The sequence below is a fragment of the Leucoraja erinacea genome, chromosome 10 (genome assembly GCF_028641065.1).
Source record: "Leucoraja erinacea ecotype New England chromosome 10, Leri_hhj_1, whole genome shotgun sequence".
In the NCBI taxonomy this organism is placed as follows: Eukaryota; Metazoa; Chordata; class Chondrichthyes; order Rajiformes; family Rajidae; genus Leucoraja; species Leucoraja erinaceus.
This window is the reverse complement of record NC_073386.1, coordinates 53253122-53275765: the sequence shown is the minus strand read 5'-3', so window position 1 is coordinate 53275765 and position 22644 is coordinate 53253122. Positions and strand designations below refer to the sequence as shown.

Below are 22644 nucleotides of genomic sequence, written 5' to 3'. Positions count from 1 at the left end.
AATCAAATTATTTTCAAGTCAAAATAATAATTCAAATTGAGTATAATGTTATAGTTCCAAATAATAGCCATCAGAATGTTGGGAAATTCAACAATGTTGCAACCTGGCGGTATGCACATTGAATTATCTAATTCTAAGTATCTTCTACATCCACCTCTATCCCCTCCCTCCACTCTGGTTCTTTTCCCAGGTCCACAGATCTGAAGTCTAAAGAAGGGTCGCAACCCAAAATGTCACCCATTCCTTCTCTCCAGAGATGTTGCCTGTCCCGGCTGAATTACTCCAGCACTTTGTATCTTTCCACGGATGGTCACATTGTTTCTGTCTTTAGACCACACCTTCCCTAGCCAACAATGGGCTTACCAGGCACCACCCTGCCATGCTGGAGGTTATCTGTGGCCAGCCTCGATTGGTCCTGATCTATTCTCGTCTCCAGCGCTTCACTCCCCTCCATCCCCTACTATCAGCCTGAAGAAGGGCCCAGACTCAAAACTTCACCCACCCCTTTCCCCCCAGAGATGTTGCCTGACCCACTGAGTTACTCCAGCACTTTGTGTCTATCTTTGGTATAAACCAGCATCCGCAGTTCCTTGTTTCAACAAAGTTCTTTAAATTACCGATAGCTAGGCAGGCAAGGCCATACAAAAGCAGACATGAAAACAAGAGAAATTATTGGTAAAAACATTCATTTGCAAGTAAAGCAACATTTCCACTGTGCAGGTTGAATGTGCCTTTATTGCGCTGGTCGCTTACAAATAAAGTCTACAACCCACGCTGTAAGAAGCTGGCTAGAAGTTTGATTACCTATTTATACGAGCAGCAAGCAGCCCCGATTGACCCATTTTGTTCAATCTAAACAGAATGCAAGGTTCTGATATTCAATCAACGAACAAAGAACCGTGATCGCTCAGAAGGCAGCTATTCTGCCCATCAAGTCGAGGCTAGCTCCTGGTGACTTCACGATTATCCTGAAAGATATCTCCCCAAGTGCCCATTCAAATCCTGCAAGGACAAGATGCCGCCCGGCCCGGCTGAGTTTCTGGATCATTGGATTTTATATTCTATTAATACCCCAATGATCCTCAAATTTACTTTCTTTGGATGTCGCAAAGGATGACGATAAATTTTGATGGCATTGATTGATCTGGAAATCATGAAGAAATGTGTCCTTTCTATTGTTAACTTTATCCCAATATTTTTAATTTATGCTCTCTGGTTTTAGAACCAACCTTCAATTTGTCAGAGTCATATAGAATCGAAACAGGCCCCACAGCCCAACTCGTCCATGCAAACCAAAATGCCCCATCTAAACTAATCCCATTTACCTCTATTTGGCCCAAATCCCTCAAATCTTATCCAAGTATCTTTTAAATGCAGTTTAGTTTAATTTAGAGATACGGTGCCGAAACAAGCACTTTAGCCCACCGAGTCCACACCGACCAGCAATTCCCGCACATTAACACTACCCTACACACATCAGGACCAATTTTACATTTATACCAAGCCAATTAACCTACAAACCTGTACGTCTTTGGAGGGTGTAAGGAAACTGAAGATCTTGGAGAAAACCAAGTTTGTACAGTCAAGGGAAGACCGCACAAACTTAATACAGACAGGCAACTGTAGTCTGGATCAAACCCGGACTTCTGGCGCTGTAAGGCAGTAGCTCTACCGCTGCACCACTGTGCCGCGCCCATGGTGTTATAGTAGGTGCCTCAATTATCCCTTCTGGCAGGTCGTTCTATAGATTCACCACCCATTGAATAACAAATTTGCCCCTCAAGCCTTGAATGGAGCAAATCCCCTCTATTTACCTACCAGTATTTAATATCAATGAGATATTAAAGATAAAAATTATAACAAGCTATATACTAAATTCTCAACTGTCTAAATGGTTAATTTCTGTAAGATTTTTCCATCTTCAAAATAAATGTGGTGCTTCCCACTTTGGAAGCGTTCAATAAACTTTCTTTATTCCATAGACTTTTTTATTTCAAGAAAGCAGTCCATAATAATTTACATGAAGAAAAAGATCAACTTAATCCAATATTTTTATTGAGGCAAATTCAAAATTGCTCCATTGAAATGCTTTAAAATGCATAATTTTGAAAGAAGGCGAGAGAAGAAAACTAATTGCATATTTCACAGTCGAACAACAAGTTGAAAAGAGAAGAATCATTCATTTATAATTGGAAAGGTATAACAGATTTCCCTGTTGATATGTCTAATGTACCAGAGAGGATAATAGAATTCAGTCTGCAATAACCCCTGATCAAGTCATAAAGTAAACAGAATCCTGAACTGTCAGTCTGATGATACTAACTTAGGTAGCAAATCCTTTGGAAACCTGACTTAAGTTAATGTAGCATACATTTTCTATGGCATCAATTCAAATATTATTGCTACCATGAGATTTTTTTTTCAGATTTATGTTTCTGAAAGAAATTAATAAAACAGGGGGGGAATAGTGATTTTTTTTAAATCGTGCATTTAGTGTTTTTCACATATTTATGGACTCTTCAATTTATTATTGCTATCATTCGGGGTGCTAATTATATAAAATACATGTGTGTGATTTTTCTGCTTTTCACAGGCGTGGCCAGCTGATTAGTTTAGTTTTGTTTTGGAGATGCAGAGTGGTAACAGGCCCTTCGGCCCACAGACTATGCGCCGACCAGCGATTATTCGTACGCTAGTTCTATCCTGCAGACCAGGGGAAATTTACAGAAGCCAATTAACCTACAAACCTGCACATCTTTGGAATGTGGAAGGACACCGGAGCACCCAGAGAAAACCCATGCAGTCACAGGGAGAACGTGCATAGACAACATAGACGTACAAACTCCATAGGCAGCATCTCATGGTCAGGACATAACCCGGGTCTCTGGCACTGTACCCCTGTCCCACTTAGGAAACCTGAACGGAAACCTCTGGAGGCTTTGCGCCCCACCCAAGGTTTCTGTGCGGTTTCCGGAGGTTGCAAGTGGTTGCCGGAGGTTGCAGGTAGTGGAAGCAGGTAGGGAGACTGACAAAAACCTCCGGGAACCGTACGAAAACCTTGGGTGGGGCGCAAAGTCTCCAGAGGTTTCCGTTCAGGTTTCCTAAGTGGGACAGGGGCATAACAACTCTACCATGGTGCCATCGTGTCACCTTGATGCAGGACTGAACAAAGAGACTATTACAAGATGAGCAAGAAAAGCAAAGCAGCAACACGAGAAGTGCTTTTCTATCAGCTTATCGGTGCTTAAAGTTATATTGTTTCCTTCAGCAAGCCTCTGTACAATGATGCACATTCAATACACTTTGGATGGTATCACAGTTATCTTGCTTTCAGGATTCACTTCCAAACAGGTAACAAAACTGAATAAACCAGTTTATTAGTGTCATTTGATCTATCATTTCAAGCAGGAAAATAAGAATGTCAAGCAAAAGAACACAATAAGTTGGAAATGCTCCCACATCAGAAATTAAACCTTTAACATTGGCTTAAAATAGAAAGCATCTCTATCACCTTTAAAAGTGAACGAGAAGCAGTAATATATTAAGAAAACAGAACTTAAACCAATTGTATATTTTTACTTTACAAAGCTGTTCAAAGATAAAATCTTTCAGAGACATTTTTGTGGAAAGATTTTAAATCTGATTATCCTTCTAATGTAGGTTAATGACAAGAGGGGAGAGAATATTGTCTCTCTGCACCATTCATCTGGTATATTTGTTGCAAAAGGGTCCTTTGATTGTGAAGGCATTTTACTGAGCTTTCCTTCCTGTAAAACAAAGATGAAACAAATGCTTCATAGGGAGTGGAACCCCTGCACAGAAATGTTATATGTATGTAAATGGAACTGCTTACTGCAATCATCTGTTTTCCTGCAGGCAACTTAGAGCATTTATTCTTTAATAGCTCTTTGCTTTTGTTGAGAAAGCTCCTATATAGAAGAATTAAACCCAATATGAACGTTTTACTTGGGTTCTCTATGCAGGGGCACTCTCCTTGAAATCACTGAGAGTTGGCAGTGCTTTGTAATTACCGGCTTTCCATATTTTGCCTCTATCCCTGCAATTTGATCGATTCATTGAAAGATACAGCATGGGCACAGGCCCTTCAGCCCTCACTGATCATCAATCACCCACTTATACAAGTTCCACGTTATTCCACTTTCTCATCCACTCCCTACACACTGGGAGGCAATTTACCAAACCCAGTTAATCTTCAAACACGCACGTCTTTGGGATGTGGGAGGAAACTGGAGCACCCGGAGAAAACCCATAAACATAGAAAACAGGTGCAGGAGGAGGCCATTCGGCCCTTCGAGCCAGCACCGCCATTCATTGTGATCATGGCTGATCATCGCCTATCAATAACCCGTGCCTACCTTCTCCCCATATCCCTTGACTCCACTAGCCCCTAGAGCTCTATCTAACTCTCTCTTAAATCCATCCAGTGACTTGGCCTCCACTGCCCTCTGTGGCAGGGAATTCCATAAATTCACAACTCTCTAGGTGAAAAAGTTTTTTCTCATCTCAGTCTTAAATGACCTCCCCTTTATTCTAAGACTGTGGCCCCTGGTTCTGGACTCGCCCAAAATTGGGAAAATGTTTCCTGCATCTAGCTTGTCCAGTCCTTTTATAATTTTATATGTTTCTATAAGATCCCCCTCATCCTTCTAAATTCCAGTGAATACAAACCTAGCCTTTTCAATCTTTCCTCATATGACAGTCCCGCCATCCTAGGGATCAATCTCGTGAACTTACGCAGCACTGCCTCAATCACAAGGATGCCCTTCCTCAAATTAGGAGACCAAAACTGTATACAGGACTTCAGATGTGGTCTCACCAGAGCCCTATACAACTGCAGAAGAACCTCTTTACTCCTATACTGAAATCCTCTTGTTATGAAGGCCAACATTCCATCAGCTTTCTTCACTGCCTGCTGTGCCTGCACGCCAACTTTCAGTGACCAGTGTACAAGGATGCCCAGGTCTCGCTGCACCTCCCCCTTACCTAACCTAACCCCATTTAGATAATAATCTGCCCCCTTGTTTTTGCCGCCAAAGTGGATAACCTGCACTAAACCAAGAATGAAAAAGCACAAGAATTACAAACAATAGCGGACAGTACCTTTACCTCCTGCCCCCCTCTGCCTTGTTCTGCCTCCTTGCCGAAGACACCCTGCGGAAGACTTTTGATGCGGAAACAGTTGCAGCCCCAACACCGAGCCTTTCGGCACTCCACTCGCCACTTCCTGCCATTCTGAAAAGGACCCGTTCACTCCTACTCTTTGCTTCCGGTCTGCCATCCATGTCAACACCCTACCCCCAATACCATGTGCTCTAATTTTAATCACCCGTCTCCCGTGCGGGACCTTATCAAAGGCCTGAATGTCTAGATACACTCTTCCCGTGCGGACTTGGACCTTTTACTGTCAAATGCTTTACCTCTTTAATAATTGTCCATAGATACACCCTCCCACACAAATAGTCCACTAATAATAATAATAATAATAATAATCGGCACCCCGGCCTCATCCATTTTTATTACTTTCTGTCAATGTAGTTTTTGTTATTTTTGTTGGGGTGTGTGTGTGTGGGGGGGTGGGGGTCAAAAAAATTTTTTAAATCCAGAGACCCGATTTTTCTCGTCGGGTTTCCGTTGTCGTTGAGTCAACAGCCAGGGATTTACCTTTTCCGGATAGCGGTGGATTCCATGTTGACTTGGACTAATGCCTTTGCTGCTGTTGCGGATCCAAATGGGGCCTGCATTAATTCTCCCGCCCGTCTTTAATAATTGACTAACCATCATGGCTTTCCCACCACCAACACCAAGACCCGGTCCCTCGCACCACCCGGCGTACACAATAGTCGCCAGCCGGGGGCTTTGACTTTGATAACAACAATGGAGAGATAAGTAATACAGCTATGTGATAATGTAAAATTAATTATGTTGTCATTGCACGGCATAAGTGCAATGAGAATTAAATGGTATAATAATAAATAATATTTTATTGCAGCTTGCAATGAGATTTGGTATGCAGCTTCCATCCGATGTCATAACTTAAATAACTAATAAAATTTAGATTTAGATACCCCGAGAACATGGTTTGTAAAAAGAACATTAAAACAGTAAAACAGACAAATGTGCAGATGTGTCTGTGCGACATGACCATTCGAGGGAGACAGTCCATGGGGGTGGGGGGCACTCAGCAGGGCTGGTTCAGAGAGCTATAGCTCTGGGAATATATCCCCAATAACGAGAAAGTTTTGCTTTCTCAGCTACCTGCCACTCTAAGGGGAAAAAAGTGCATTTTGCAGCACCTTTCACAAACATTTGGAAGGGAAGTATCTTCAAACTGCAGTCACTATTGCAACAGATCAAAGGTTTGCCTTAATTTCCCTGAACTTTACCTTTATCTGTCTTGGGTAGTAGGGCAGTTTATCCACTACCTTCAGGGATTCCATACCAGCTATACGGATATAAATTGCCCTGTCAACTACTGTAATCATCGTGACAAAAAAATCAAATCAGGTCGGGCACCCTGTAAAATCAACGCTGACTCCCTCTTCAACCGAGCGTGGAGTGATTGAGTGCCTTATCCCCAAGTATCAGCTTCAGTAATCTCCTACAAAAGCTGCACGGCTAACTGCCCCATTTATTTCTTGGGGTCCCTCTCGCATCTTTCTTACGCAGTAGCATGACATGCACAATTTCCCCCAATCTAAATGGTTCTCAAATCCAGAACAACAAGATTACAGTAAGAACGTCTGCAATGTCCTCACTCCATTCTTTAAACCCCCCAACATGGAGTGACCATCTGATAGTGGAGATCTGTCACTTTTCCCCATTATTGTCTGATGTTTGGTATACATTCATTTTGGACTACTGTCAATAATGATGCAGCTTAATTTTCAATTTCAGCTTATATTTCTACTTCCAATGCCTGCGTTAACAACCTTCAAGGGATTTAAAATGTGCTTAATCTTTTCTTTACTCCAACTTTAAAAGTTGCAGAGAAACAAAGAACTGTAAATGCTGGTTTATACCAAAGGTAGATATGCAGAGTGCTGGAGTAACACAGCGGGTCAGACAGCATCTTTAGAGATAAAAGATAGGTGACGTTTCGGGTTGCGTCCCTTCAGTTTGAAAGTAAGGGGGTGGGGGACGACCAGGACAAAGCAGGGCAACAGCAACAGATTATCTCAGGCAGGGTGGTTCCTTTGATACACCTTGCAACGTTCTCTTCATACTTTTTCTAGCTCCTACTATCATTTAAAAAAAATCACCTTAAACTGCTCTTTGCAACTGTGCAGAGTTTCTGCTATTCTTTCTGATGAAGGGTCTCGAACCGAAACATCACCCATTCCTTCTCTCCAGTAATTAGTAACTAATTGAGTAACTAATAACAAGGCATGGTGTACAGTACATTCAGAAAGTATTCAGACCTTCACTTTTTCCACATTTTGTTACGTTAAAGCCTTATTTTAAAAGGGATTAAAAATTTTTTTTGCTACACTATCTACATCAAACTGCACACAATACCCCAGAATGAAGAAGTGAGAAGGAGTGTTTAGATATTTTTGTAAAGTAATTAAACAGAAATAACTGAAATATCACATTTACATAAGTATTCAGACCTTCAAAAGTGTCCGTAGACCTCCGAGACAGGATTGTGTTGAGACACAGATCTGGGGAAGGGTATAAAATTTTTTGCAGCATTGCAGGTCCCAAAGAGCATGGTGGCCTCCATCATTCTTAATGGAAGAACTTTGGAACCACCAGAACTCTTCATAGAGCTGGCTGCCCGGCCTAACTGAACAATCGGGGGAAAAGGGCCTTGGTCAGGGAGGTGACCAAGAACCCGATGGTCACTCCGACAGAGCTCCAGAGTTCCTCTGTGGAGATGGGAGAACCTTCCAGAAGGACAACTATATCTGCAGCACTCCACCAATCAGGCCTTTATGGTAGAGTGGCCAGACGGAAGCCACTCCTCAGTAAAAGGCACATGACTGCCCGCTTGGAGTTTGCCAAAAGGCACCTAAAGGACTCTCAGACCATGAGAAACAAGATTCACTGGTCTGATGAAACTAAGATTGAACTCTTGGCCTGAATGCCAAGCGTCACGTCTGGAAGAAGCCAGGCACCGCTCATCACCTGGCCAATACCATACCTACGGAGAAGCATGGTGGTGGCAGCATCATGCTGTGGGGATGTTTTTTAGCGGCAGGAATTGGGAGACTAATCAGCATCGAGGGAAAGATGAACGGAGAAAAGTGCAGAGAGATCCTTGATGAAAACATGCTCCAGAGTGTTCTGGACCTCAGACCTTCACCTTCCAACAGGACAACAACCCTAAGCACACAGCCAAGACAATGCAGGAGTGGCCTTGTGACAAGGTTGTGAATGTCCTTGAGTGGCCCAGCCAGAGCCCGGACTTGAACCCGATCGAACATCTCTGGAGGGACCTGAAAATAGCTGTGCATCGATGCTCCCCATCCAACCTGACAGAGCTTGAGAGAATCTGCAGAGAAGTTTGAGATAAATACAGGTGTGCCAAGCTTGTAGCATCATACCCAAGAAGACTTGAGGCTGTAATCACTGCCAAACGTGCCTCAACAAAGAACTGAGTAAAGGGTCTGAATACTTATGTAAATATGATATTTCAGTTATTTCTTCTTTATTACTTTGCAAAATTTCTAAACACCCGTTTTTGTTTTTTTTATTATGGGGTAATGTGTGCAGAATGATGACAAAAAAAAAGAATTTAATCAATTTTAGAATAAAGCTGTAACGTAACAAAGTGTGGAAAAAGTGAAGGGGTCTGAATATTTTCTGAATGCCCGTTAACAGAGCAGTGTGTTGAAAGAGTTAATCGCTATTACAGGTGCACAACCTTTTATCCGAAATTCCAAATAACGAAAAGCTCCGAATAGCGGACATTTTTTCAGTCCTTGAAGAAAGGTCCTTGAAGACGTTCACCGAGGGCGGCCCGCAGAGGTGACAGCGGAACCTCCGGTCAGTCCTCGAAGAAAGGGGAACTAAATCCCCATTCATAAAAGAGAAGGTGAGGGTATATTGCGCAGGAGGGTTAATAATTGACAATCTGCTACTGCCTGCCCGCTGAGTTAAAAAGTTCCCACGGTAGACTCACGATACACAGTGTATCGTGAGTCTTGCGTGGGAACTTTTTAACCTAGCGGGCAGGCAGCAGCAGATTGTCGCTCTCTTCAGTTTCACCCCACCTACACCCACCCCTCTGCTTCCCGGCCATGTGTGTGACCCCCTTCCCTCCCCTCTCCAGCTCCCCGCCCATTGCACCGGCGCGAGGGCTTTGCACTGTCTTCATGTCGGCGATGCCAGCAGGTCAGTGCCAGTCACCGGAGACGTCAGGACCAACGGGCCACCGACCCCCAGTCCCACTGCAAGCACGGAGATCCCAGAGACCCACAGCCAGCAGCAGCCCAGCCCCGTTCTAACTCCAGAGGAAAACTGCAAACTGGCCGGAGACGTCAGGACCACCAGAAGCTCCCCGATGGGCCGCTACGGCGACATGGCAGTTCGCCCACAGCCCGAGCTGCGCCCCCTCATCGGGACACCGACCCCCAGGCCCATTGCAAGCATGGAGATCCCAGATCAGCAACTCCAGCCCAGCCCCACTCCAACTCCAGAGGAACACGCTCCCCGTAGGGGCAGAAGCTGATGGTGTGCAAGGTACGTCTTGTTCTTGGGGTGGAGCAGCTCGGGCTGTGGGCGAACTGCCACTTGTCGCCGTACCGGCCCATCGGGGAGCGGATTCCTCTGGAGTTGGAGGGGGAGGGGGGTATTGTGCTGTTTGATCGCCCCCTGCTATCCCAGGGACAGGGAGACACAGCGGCTTTTGAGAATGGTGGGCAATCACTTCCAAAGTTCTGCCCAGTCAGTACACCTCTCCTACACTTGTCTCCCGCACTAAGATCATCTCGCAGAGAATGATCCCAGCCTAACCCTCCCTATTCTCTCCTATTCTGCAAGAAAAAACTACATTGAAGACTCAAACTCGCGATCGAGTAACTGCCGGGATCGAGGCGCAAACTCGCGACCTTGCGGATATGAGCCGAGCACGCTACCACTGAGCCAGCCGTTAAAATCTACGCTAAAAATGTTCCATTCCGAAAGCCGAAAAATTCCGAATTACGAAAAGTGTCTGGTCCCAAGGCTTTCGGATAAAAGGTTGTGCACCTGTATGTCGTTTGCTGCCATATTTAACCCTTCCTGTAATGAAAGAGCGAATTGCCATTGCATTGCTTGCTGGGATGCTTGACCGGATTTTTGTGGCTTTACATTTGGTTTTTTCAGACAAGCTTTGTGGTTGAAGTGTTCAATCAGATAAGAGAGGCCCAGCTAGGGGAACTAACTGATAACGGAACAAGACACCAACTACCACAGAAAAACAGCTCATTGTTAGGACTGGGCATGTCCTCTTGGAACTATGATTAATGTTTTTGAAATGCTTGGTTTTAAGCAAAAGGTGAAAACCAACTTCATATTTGGACTTCTTGGTGCTTCTTGGGACAGTACCTAATGCCCCTGATATTCTGTGTAGGTGACTGTTGTTGTATAAAAGACCCCAGGATTAAAATTAGAGCACATGGTATTGGGGATAGGGTGTTGACATGGATGGCAGACCGGAAGCAAAGAGTAGGAGTAAACGGGTCCTTTTCAGAATGGCAGGAAGTGGCGAGTGGAGTGCCGAAAGGCTCGGTGTTGGGGCTGCAACTGTTTCCGCTTTAAAACTGTTTCCGCATCAAAAGTCTTCCGCAGGGTGTCTTCGGCAAGGAAGCAGAGATTCAGATCAGATTCAGATTCAATTTTAATTGTCATTGTCAGTGTACAGTACAGAGACAACGAAATGCAAGGTTGAGGGGGCAGGAGGTAAAGGTACAGTCCGCTATCGTTTGTAACTCTTGGGCTTTTTCATTCTTGGTTTAGTGCAGCAGTGAAGGCAGGTAGAATAGTGCAAAGTACAGAGAGATCCTTGATTAAAACCTGCTCCAGAACATTTTGGACCTCAGACTGGGGCAGAGGTTCACCTTCCAACAGGACAACGACCCTAAGCACACAGTCAAGACAACGCAGGAGTGGCTTTGTGACAAGTCTGTGAATGTCCTTGAGAGGCCCAGCCAGAGCCTGGACTTGAACCCGACCAAACATCTCTGGAGGGACCTGAAAATAGCTGTGCATCGACACTCCCCATCCAACCTGACAGAGCTTGAGAGGATCTACAGAGAAGAATGGGAGATATTACCCAAATACAGGTGTGCCAAGCTTGTAGCATCATACCCAAGTAGACTTGAGGCTGTAATCGCTGCCAAAGGTGCCTCAACAAAATACTAAAAAAAGGGTCTGAATACTTATGTAAATTTGACATTTCAGTTATTTTTTCTTAATTACTTTGCAAAAATCCGCTATTGTTTGTGATTCTTAGGCTTTTTCATTCTTGGTTTAGTGCAGCAGTGATGGCAGGTAGAATAGTGCAATGTACCACCTGCAGGATTTGGGGAGCCAGGGAAACCTCTAGAGTCCCCAACCGCCACACTGCGGGAATTGTGTCCAGTGCAACTCCTTACAGGCCGAACTGGAGCTGCAGCTGGACGGCCCCAGGATGAACCGGGAGATTGAGAGCTTCGTAAATAAGAATTATAGCAAGATGGCCACGCCTATGGTACAGGAAGAGAGTAGGTGGGTGACCACGTGGGAAGGTGACCCCTGTGGCCACTCCCCTTTAAAACAAGTGGACCCTTTTGGATACTGTCAAGGGGTAGCAGCAGTGGCAGGCATGGGTATGGAACTGAGCCTGGCACTGAGGTACAGCGGGGAAGGCTGATGTCAGGCAGAGCCACAGTGATAGGCGTCTCATTCGTTAGGAGGTGGGCAGGAGATTCTGCGGCAGCAGTCGACACTCCAGGATGGTGTGCTGCCTCCCTGGTGCCAGATCCAGGACGTCTCAGAGAGGCTGCATGACATTCTCAAGGGGGAGGGCGAGCAGCCAGCATGTTGGCAGAGATGAGATAGATACGAAAAGGGACGAGGTCCAGCATAATGATTAAAGGGAGTTTTTGGCAAAAACCCAATGTGTATTATTTCTCCTCTGCTTTTACAGTGGAGAAATAATACATTGGGGATAGACACAAAAAGCTCAGCGGGATGGGCAGCATCTCTGGGGAGAAGGAATGGCTAACGTTTTGGGTCAAGATCCTTCTTCAGGCTGGTTAGGGATAAAGAAAACAAGAAATATAGACAGAGATGTGGAGAGATAAAGAACAATGAATGAAAGATATGCAAAAAAGTAACGATGATAAAGGAAGCGGGCCATTTTAAGCTGTTTGTAGGATGAAAATGAGAAGCGAGTGCGACTTGGATGGGGGGAGGGATAGAGAGAGAGGGAATGCCGGGGCTACCTGAAGTGAGAGAAATCAATATTCATACCACTGGGCTGTAAGCTGCCCAAACAAAATATGAGATGCTGTTCCTCCAATTTGTGTTTAGCCTCACTCTGACAATGGAGGAGACCGAGGACAGAAAGGTCAGTGTAGGAATGGGAAGGAGAATTAAAGTGTCCAACAAATGGGAGATCAGGTTGGTTCACGAGAGCTGCGTTTATACTCGCCAATACATAAGAGTCCACATCCTGAACAACAGATACAGTAGATGAGGTTGGAGGAGGTGCAAGTGAACCTCTGCCTAACCTGAAAGGACTGTCGGGGTCCCTGGACAGAGTCGAGGGAGGAGGTATAGTGACAGGTGTCGCATCCTCTGCAGTTGCAGGGGAAGGTACCTGAGGAGTGGGTGGTTTGGGTGGGAAGACTGGGGAACTTGGGATAGTTGATGGCAGTGTCTCGAGAATAATCGGTATTACGGTTGAGGAGGTGCCTAATGTCCTAAGGCACATGAAGGTAGACAAATCTCCCGGGCATGATCAAATATATCAGAGGACACTGTGGAAGTTACGGGTTGATGAGGGCAAAGCCATGGACATTGTCTATATAGAAACCTAGAAAAAAAGGTGCATGAGAAAGCCATTTGGCCCTTCGAGCCAGCAAGATCTTGCCTTTATTCTGTGATTGATTTTGCGAGAAATCTTTACCGCCTCAGTGCCCCCAACATGTCTTAATTCAAGTCTTTAGATAATTCAATGTAACTCATTGAAAAACTATCAGTAATTGCCATCAAAGCCATCCCCCTCCCCCACCTTGGTCAGTCTGATCACGTCTCATTGTTCCTGCTCCCTAAGTACTCCCCACTCATCAGACGGGTTAAACCAACTGTAAGGACAGTTAAAGTCTGGTCAGAGGAAGCGGACTTCACACTTCAGCAGTGTTTTGGAAACACTGACTGGAAGGCGTTTACAGCCCAGGCCACCCTAGACTCTCACACGGACATTGATTCCTACACATCCTCTGTTCTGGACTTTATAAACTCCACCATCAATAGTGTCACCTCCCTCAAACAGGTGACCATATACCCGAATCAGAAACCAAGGATGAGCAGCGAGGTCAGGCTACTGCTGAAAGCAAGGGACACCGCTTTCAGGTCAGGCGATGCTCGAGCCTACAGTTCATCCAGGGCTAACCTGAAGAGGGGCATCAGGAAGGCCAAGCACTGCCATAAGCTCAGGATTGAGGAGCACTTCAACAACAACTCCGACCCCCGACGCATGTGGTAAGGCATCCAGGCCATCACGGACTACAGACCCTCCAACATCACCCCCACATCCAGCGACGCCTCCTTCCTTGAGGAGCTTAATCACTTCTATGGCCGCTTCGACAGGGACAATCTAGAGACAGCCATCAAGGCTGTGCTACCTGTCGATCACCAACCCCTCACACTCACCCCCTACGACGTGTACGTGGCACTGAGTAGGACTAATGCACGTAAGGCTGCTGGCCCTGACGGCATCCCCGGGCACGTGCTCAGGGCCTGTGCTGCGCAGCTGACAGACGTCTGGACTGACATCTTCAACCTGTCACTTGCCCAAGCAGTTGTCCCCACTTGCCTTAAAACCACCTCCATCGTGCCAGTGCCAAAAAACTCCACTGCAGCAAGCCTCAACGACTTCCACCCAGTTGCACTTACCCCCATCATCACCAAGTGCTTCGAGAGGCTGGTCCTGGCACACCTCAAAAGCTGCCTACCCCCCACACTGGATCCCTATCAGTTTGCCTACCGCAAGAACAGGAGTACAGAGGATGCCATCTCAACGGCACTTCACTCCGCCCTCTCCCACCTCGACAACAGAGACACTTACGTAAGAATGCTGTTCATCGATTACAGCTCAGCATTCAACACCATTATACCATCAAAACTGATCACCAAACTCGGTAACCTGGGCATCGACCCTTCCCTCTGCAACTGGATACTGGACTTTCTAACCAACAGACCCCAGTCTGTGAGGTTAGACAAGCACACCTCTTCAACCCTCACCCTGAACAGACGTCTGGCCCCCGGACAGGCGTTCCACAGGGCTGTGTGCTGAGCCCCCTCCTCTACTCCCTCTTCACCTATGACTGCACACCTGTACATGGTACTATCACCATCATAAAGTATGCAGATGATACAACGGTGATTGGCCTCATCAGCAACAACGATGAGCTGGCCTACAGGGAGGAGGTCCAGCACTTAGCAGCATGGTGCACTGACAACAACCTGGCCCTTAACTCCAAGAAGACCAAGGAGCTCATTGTAGACTTCAGGAAGTCCAGAGGCGGCACGCACACCCCCATCCACATTAACGGGACGGAGGTGGAACGTGTTTCTAGCTTCAGGTTCCTGGGAGTCAACATCTCCGATGACCTCTCTTGGACCCACAATACCTCTACTCTGATCAAGAAGGCTCATCAGCGTCTCTTCTTCCTGAGGAGACTGAAGAAGGTCCATCTGTCTCCTCAGATCCTATGAACTTCTACCGCTGCACCATCGAGAGCATCCTTACCAACTGCATCACAGTATGGTATGGCAACTAATCTGTCTCCTACCGGAAGGCATTGCAGAGGGTGGTGAAAATTGCCCAACGCATCACCAGTTCCTCGCTCCCCTCCATTGAGTCTGTCCAAAGCAAGCACTGTCTGCGGAGGGCGCTCAGCATCGCCAAGGACTGCTCTCACCCCAACCATGGACTGTTTACCCTCCTACCATCCGGGAGGCGCTACAGGTCTCTCCGTTGCCGAACCAGCAGGTCGAGGAACAGCTTCTTTCCGGCGGCTGTCACTCTACTCAACAACGTACCTCGGTGACTGCCAATCACCACCCCCCCCCGGACACTTATTATTATTTATTCAAATCGTTTGCTATGTCGCTCTTCCAGGGAGATGCTAAATGCATTTCGTTGTCTCTGTACTGTACACCGACAATGACAATTAAAATTGAATCTGAATCTGAATCTGAATGTGCCAATTGCCAGACCAAGCCACATAAACAGAACTTACAAATATAAATGGAAGTGTAACAGCAACACCTAATTCTACTGGGATAGCTTACAACTTAATGCTATGAAGGTTGAATTCTCAAATTTTAGGTAACTAACCTACAATCTACCACTTCCTTCTCACCCCCTCTCCCCTCCCCCCTCCCTGTGCCCCACCAGGACTGGCACCCATTTCTGCCCTTTCCCTCCACCTATATTCCTTTCTCCTGCTTCATATTTCGCACCTCTTCTTTCCTTATCTCACATTTTGTCTGTTCATCTCTGCTCTATGATCTCTGCTCTTGAGCTGATTCCCTCACTGTTCAAACGTAGATCACTGCCAGAGGTGAGCGGGCCGGCAGAAGGTGCTGAGATGGCAGTCGGTTCCACTGTCCGGTCCCGGCGGTCGCTCGTAGCCACGCGAGCTGCTTCCCTCCCCGGCCACAATGCAGTGGTTCCGCGCCCGGTGCGCCGCGGCAGTGGTGAGTGGGTGGGTTACTGGCATGATCCCCAACCCCCTCCTTCTCAACGCTCCTGCCCTCCCTGCAACTTTACCCCTGGCCAGACTCTCCACACGCCGTGAAAGGAATACTCCCCCCAATCGGTCCCTTGAACTAGTATTGTCATTCAATAAGATCACAACTGATTCAACTTGTCCCGGTGTGCTCCCGTTTTCCCCCACCATCTCTCCATCTGCCGTCCCCTCCACCCCCCACCCATTCAGTAATTCAGAAAGAAGGAGATTTGGAAGCCTTGGGCAAATTGAGTTGTTACCTTCTTTATTTTTCTCTTTTCTTTTTACAGAGAGGAAAACATTCTGCGCATGTGCAGTTTAAGATTTTAAAAAAGCCGACTGGCTGCCTACCCTAAGTAATCACTCATGGCACGTGCCTGAATACGACTCATTTATTATTATATATTTATATTTCAGTGAAAATTGTTCCCAATTGGGCCCCGCATCTCTTAAGGCCGGTCCTGACCATCTGCCCATCACTCGCTGGCATTTTCCTCCCCCTTCTCTCTTCCAACTTTCCCCTGCCCCCCCCCCCCCCCCCCCCCCGACCACAATTAGTTTGAAGAAGAGCCCAACCAAAAAACGCAGCCTCAAAACATGAACATCATGTTCTCCAGAGATGCTGCCTAACCTGCTGAGTTACTCCAGCGCTGTTTTTTTCCAATATAAACCAGCATCTGCAGTTCGTTGCGTCTACAGAAATACTGTTAATTTGGCAAATGACTTTTGAACTACTGGGGTAGAGTCATACAGCATAGACAGCTGGCCTTTCACCCCAACTTGTCCATGCCGACAAGATGCCCCTTCTAAGCTAGTCCCATTTGCCTAGGTTTGGTTCTAAACTTGAACGTGCAGCAACACAACTCACAGGAAAAAAAATGCTCAAGCTTTTGTCTACACTCCAGAGGTCCTGGATGACAACGACCAGGTCGTCGCGCCGGCGGAATCTGCTAATGACCCGGTATGTCTCTTGCGCAAGTTTGCAGAGATTTGTGACTTGCCCTCCAACCGCATATTGGAGCGGGCTAGATTCTTTACTCATAAGCAGCAGCCTGATGAGCCTGTTGAGTGTTTTATCGCCGACCTGCGCTACCTGGCTCAGCGGTGCCGTTTCGATACCATGCGTGATCAACTCACCAGGGATATCCTGGTCACCGGCATGCTAGATCAGAAACTACGTGCAGATCTGCTTCAGAAGCCGGACCTCACTAACTCAGGCTATGCATGCCTGCCGTATCGCTGAGGTGGTTGTCCCGCCACATGGGCTGAGGGGGTCTGAAAATCGTACTGTAAATCTAACGGGCTTCGCCGTGCCTCGTCGCAGGCAGGACAATTTTCGCCCTCCGCCGCGTCCCGCCCGCACATCCAGGGTCCCGAGTACCAAGAAGTGCCCCAACTGCAGTTATGTCCACTCCATGCAGTCCCAGTGCCCGGCATTTGGAAAAGCCTGTAATTTCTGTGGTAAAATGAACCATTTTGCAGCGGTATGCCGCTCCCATGGGAACGCTCCCCAACCTTCCAGACAATTCCTAAACAACCTTCAGCAGGTTGATAATGACCTCGATTCTCAGCCTTCTGCCGACATTGCCCCCGACTCTGAGCTCAGCATTTCCATGGGAGACACCAGTATTTACACTCTCCTCCATAACCGATCTCGCCTCCCCAATCCTTCTGTGCTCGTCAATGTGAACAACACTTCCTTCTCTGCAAAGCTGGATATGGTGCAAAAGTGAATGTTATGTCAACATCACTGTTCAACAAGATAAGGAATAATGAGCGGGTTACACAGAAAAGCTGGAGAAACTCAGCGGGTGCAGCAGCATCTATGGAGCGAAGGAAATAGGCAACGTTTCGGGCCAAAACACTTCTTCAGATCTTCCGTCTGGCTGAAATTGTCTTCCAATGTCTTTGTTTGAGTATAGGAGCTCCCGGTGGCTCAGCACTTCAACTCCCCCTCCCACTCCTTCTCCGACCTCTCTGTCCTGGGTCTCCTCCATGGCCACAGCGAGCAGCACCGGAAATTGGAGGAACAGCACCTCATATTCCGTTTGGGGAGTCTGCATCCCGGGGGCATGAACATCGAATTCTCCCAATTTTGTTAGTCCTTGCTGTCTCCTCCCCTTCCTCAGCTCCCCTGCTGTCTCCTCCCACCCTCCAGCCTTCTGGCTACTCCTCCTTTTCCCTTTCTTGTCCCCACCCACCCCCACCCCCGATCAGTCTGAAGAAGGGTTTCGGCCTGAAACGTTGCCTATTTCCTTCGCTCCATAGATGCTGCTGCACCCGCTGAGTTTCTCCAGCTTTTCTGTGTAACCTTCGATTCTCCAGCATCTGCAGTTCCCTCTTAAACAAAGAATAATGAGCTGTTGACTGCTGAACGCTCTATACTACGTGCTTATGGGGGAGAAGAGCTAACACCTGTGGGGAGGGCCACCTTCCACTGTGTGCTGCAGAAAGCATCCCGTGACCTGTCGTTCTTCATTCTGGACTGTGACTGCGTGACTCTTTTGAGTAATCAAGCCTGCCAGGACCTTGGTCTAGTGTCTTTCGACCGCACGGTCCACGAAGTGCGGGTGATGCTGAACCCACTCTCCGAGTACCCCGACCTCTTCGATGACAAATTGGGGAAGCTGCCTCTTGTGTACAAGATTGCTACTGACCCCTCTGTCACGCCTGTGATCCGTGCTGCACACAGGGTGTCATTCGCTATGAAGGACAAGGTGGAAGCCATGCTGAACAACATGGTTAAAATGGGGGTGTTGGAAGCCGTCAGCGATCCCACCGCGTGGGTCTCCACCATGGTCGCCACCATGAAGAAGGGTAAGAACGAAATACGGGTGTGCATCAACCCCAAGGATTTAAATATGGCTATAAAACGTCCCCACTACCCTATGCGGACTGTAGAAGATGTTGCTGCCCAGGTCGGCCAGGCCACAGTATTTTCGGTCCTCGATGCCAGAAGCTCGTTCTGGCAAATACCTCTGGACAAACGCTCATCAGACTTAACAACTTTAAGTACACCCTTCGGAAGGTTCAAGTTTTTACGAATGCCGTTCGGCATCAACTCTGCTAGCGAGGTGTTTCAGCGTTCCATGGAGCAACTGTTTGCCGGTCTGCCGTGTGCCATTATTGTGGATGACATTCTTGTTTATGGGAGAGATGCTGCTGAGCATGATCGCAACCTCCGACGGATTCTTGACCGCGCTCGCCAGATCAACCTGAAGCTTAACCCGTCTAAATGCAGGTTTCGTGTAGCTGAGGTGCCATATGTTGGCCACATTTTCACGTCCCGCGGGCTGAAACCTGATCCGCAGAAGACAAACGCTATCTCCGAGCTGCCTGCCCCGACTGATGTTACCAGCCTGCAGCGGTTCCTGGGTATGGTCAATTACCAGGGCAAGTTTATCCCGAACCTCAGCGATCTGAGCGCGCCTCTGAGGCAACTGACAAAAAAGGACATCGCCTGGTCCTGGTTCCCCCAACACCAGCAGGCTTTCGATCTCCTCAAAACGAAGCTGATCAGCACACCGACTCTTCGGTTCTTCGATCTGCAGCGTCCAATCGTGGTGACGTGCGATGCTTCCCGTTTTGGACTCGGTGCTGCCTGCCTGCAGCTCTATGGTGATGGCTCGCTGCAGCCCATATCCTATGCCTCGCGGACTATGACGGACACCGAGCAGCGCTATGCTCAAATAGAGAAGGAGCTTCTGGCGGTTGTGTTTGCCTGCTCCAAATTTAAGGACTTCCTTTTCGGTGCCAGGTTCACCGTCGAGACGGATCATCAACCTTTAGTGACTATCCTCAACAAGCCAATCCACGTCGCCCCGGCCAGACTGTAGCGGATGATGCTGCATCTACAGAGGTTCGACTTCAAGATCGTGTACAAGAAGGGCACTGAGATGCACGTGGCTGACGCCCTGTCCAGAGCCCCCCGGTCCTCCTGCGACAGACATCCCTACGAACAGGAGGACTTGCAGGTTCTCAACGTCAATTTCGTTCCCTCCAAACAGTTGCAGTGCCTGGTTGAGCACACTGCCAACGACCCCGATCTGCAACAGTCCCTGCCTCCCTGTATGCCTCGTACTACACCGCTGCCCACATGGGGCACCCAGGAACCTATGCCACGGTCTCACATGCCCAAGAACAGTACTATTGGCCTGGCATGGCAATGTACATTAAGGCCCGTGTAGCCTCCTGCCCTGATTGCAACTCCCTTGCCCCTCACCAGCAGCGCCAGCCGCTTCTACAACAGCCGGCCCCTGACATGCCCTGGTCATCGCTGGCTGCAGACATTTTTGATTGGCGTGGTAAGCAATACCTCGTGTTGGTTGATTCCTACTCGAACTGGTTCGAAGTGGACCTTCTCCCTGCCATCACCTCTGAGATGGTCATCAACAAGCTGCGCCGACACTTCGCCACCTTTGGGTCCCCGGTCCGTTTGCAGACCGACAACGGCCGTCAGTTCACCAGCGCTGAGTTCAAAGCTTTTGCCGTGAAGTGGAACTTCACTCATTTCACCAACAGCCCAGAATATCCGCAGAGCAATGGCCTGGCCGAACGTGCTGTCCGCAGCGCCAAGACCTTGCTCGAACAGTCTCGTCTCTCCAACTGTGATTTCTACCAGGGCTTGTTGAACCTCCGTAACATTTCCAGGGACCATACCATGCGATCCCCTGCTCAACGTCTGATGTCACGCATTCTTCGCCCTCCGATGCCGATCGCACAACAGTCCTTGGTGCCAAAGGTCCTTCAGCCTGCTGCTGTCCAGCAGCGGATTGCTCAACGGCATGAGGTTCAGCGCCGCTCCCACGACAAGTCCTGCCGCCCCCTCTCACCTCTGCTGCCTGGCCAGGTCGTTCGCTTGCAGACTTCCACCGGTTTCTCCCGACTCGCAACCGTGGTCGGGGTGGACAATTCGCCATGGTCCTACTTGGTGGACTTTGAAGGAACTATCTATCGCCGCAGCCGCCAGCACCTGCTGGCTGTCAACGAGCCTAAGCCATCCCCTGCGGCCCCGCATGCTCCTCGGTTGCGATTCGATCCTGCTCCCACTAACTACCCCTCGACTTGCATGCCCCCGTCTGCCCGTTCGCCGCTGTCCCCTCACCTTGCTCCTCCGGGTTTCTCAACCCCTGTCCGCACCTCCCCTTCCCGCGCTTCTCTGTCTCCGCCTGCTCCGATCTCTCCTGCACAGTCCCCTTCCCCTGGCTCTCCTGTGCCGGTTGGCTCCCCTTCCGCATTCCAGGCTGCGTCTCCGCCTGCGTTCTCCATTCCAGCTGTTCCTGCTCCTCCTCCTCTTCTTTCGGGTGGGGAGGGTGAGGGTGCCATGCGCACCCGCTCGGGTCGGGTTGTCAGACCTCCTGACCGTTACGGTGATTTTGTTTAGATTTGCAGGTTTTGTATAATCTCCCTGCCACTGTTGTATCTTTGATTTCTTAATTTCCTAAGGGGAAGGATGTAGATGGTTTATGCATGCAACCTATAACGTAGCTACCTCAATACCACTAACCACGCCTGCCCATATCAGTATAACTGTGAGATCCTCCCTTTGTTCCTCCCTGTTGGTTCCAGCACGCCTGAACACGCCTAGCGACAGTCAGTGCTGGGACGTGTGTGCCATGTGCTATAATAAAGGACTCAGTAAAGGTCACAGTGTGTTAGACTTCACTCCTTTACATTATTGATTTGTAATTTGTTGACAAAACCTTAATTTATTAATCTGGAATATCCAGGGGGATGGGATAAGTGTAAATAATATTAAAATGACATGCAAGGTGTCAGGCTGTCAGTCACAACATACAGCCCTGAAAACCCATTATTTCCGTCAGTTAAATATTGGGCAGCACCATTGTCATTTGCCACTCAACTATTATGTTTGTTTACCTAACTGACTATTTTTAACACCCAACCCCACCCTAATTGCTTTGACAGGTTGAATAGAAATGTCCCCAATCTCGTTTTATTAATTGAACAAGTAGATGAACATCCTCAAAGAGTGTAATCAGATGGAAACTGATTCAGATGCGATATTTAAGAGCTTATTCAAAGAAGGGGCATATCTTAAAGGAGTGACAGAGATACTTGCAGGGGAATGTGTGAGGAGATTATGATTTGTCTTTAGTTTTAGCTTGCACCAGGACATCTGAAGATTCAAAGTTTAATATAGTTATTGTGCTGATACTGACCCCAGCCAACCACGTAATGAATATCATCCATTCTGGAGGTTTTACTTTTATGATGCCATGATTTTATGATTTTTATCATTGTTGTATTATGAATACCACAGAAAATATTATATACTCCCAAGATCACATTTAATAAAATAATATTGCTTAAATATATAGTTATTAGACTTTGCATTTCGGAAAAGTCCCAGCTGAGGAAGACAGCAAAATACTGAAAATATTGGGAGTGAAAATGACTTCAGCACGGTTTGTTAGGAAAATGAAGGAAGTGGTAACAAAATACGTATACAGCTGAGTGAGTATAATTTTATGGATGAGAAATTGTGTTCAACCAATTGATGACTTATTTGACAAAGTAACTAGCATGTTAGATAACAAGGAAGCCAATGAATGTAGCAAATTTTGTTATACATAATTTGGTTTGTGAAGTGCCCCATAAAAGATTACCACATTAGATAAGCACCTGTAGACTTGAACATAATAGGTTAAGTCCAGGGGATCAGATATGGGGCTTT

At 47.4% G+C, this 22644-nt stretch overlaps 1 protein-coding gene across 1 annotated transcript in view; it reads right to left on the bottom strand.

Moving 5' to 3' along the window:
* The window catches only part of cdc73 (cell division cycle 73, Paf1/RNA polymerase II complex component, homolog (S. cerevisiae)), a 277463-nt gene that overhangs the window by 151664 nt on the left and 103155 nt on the right, over positions 1-22644 (bottom strand). The window lies entirely within an intron of this gene.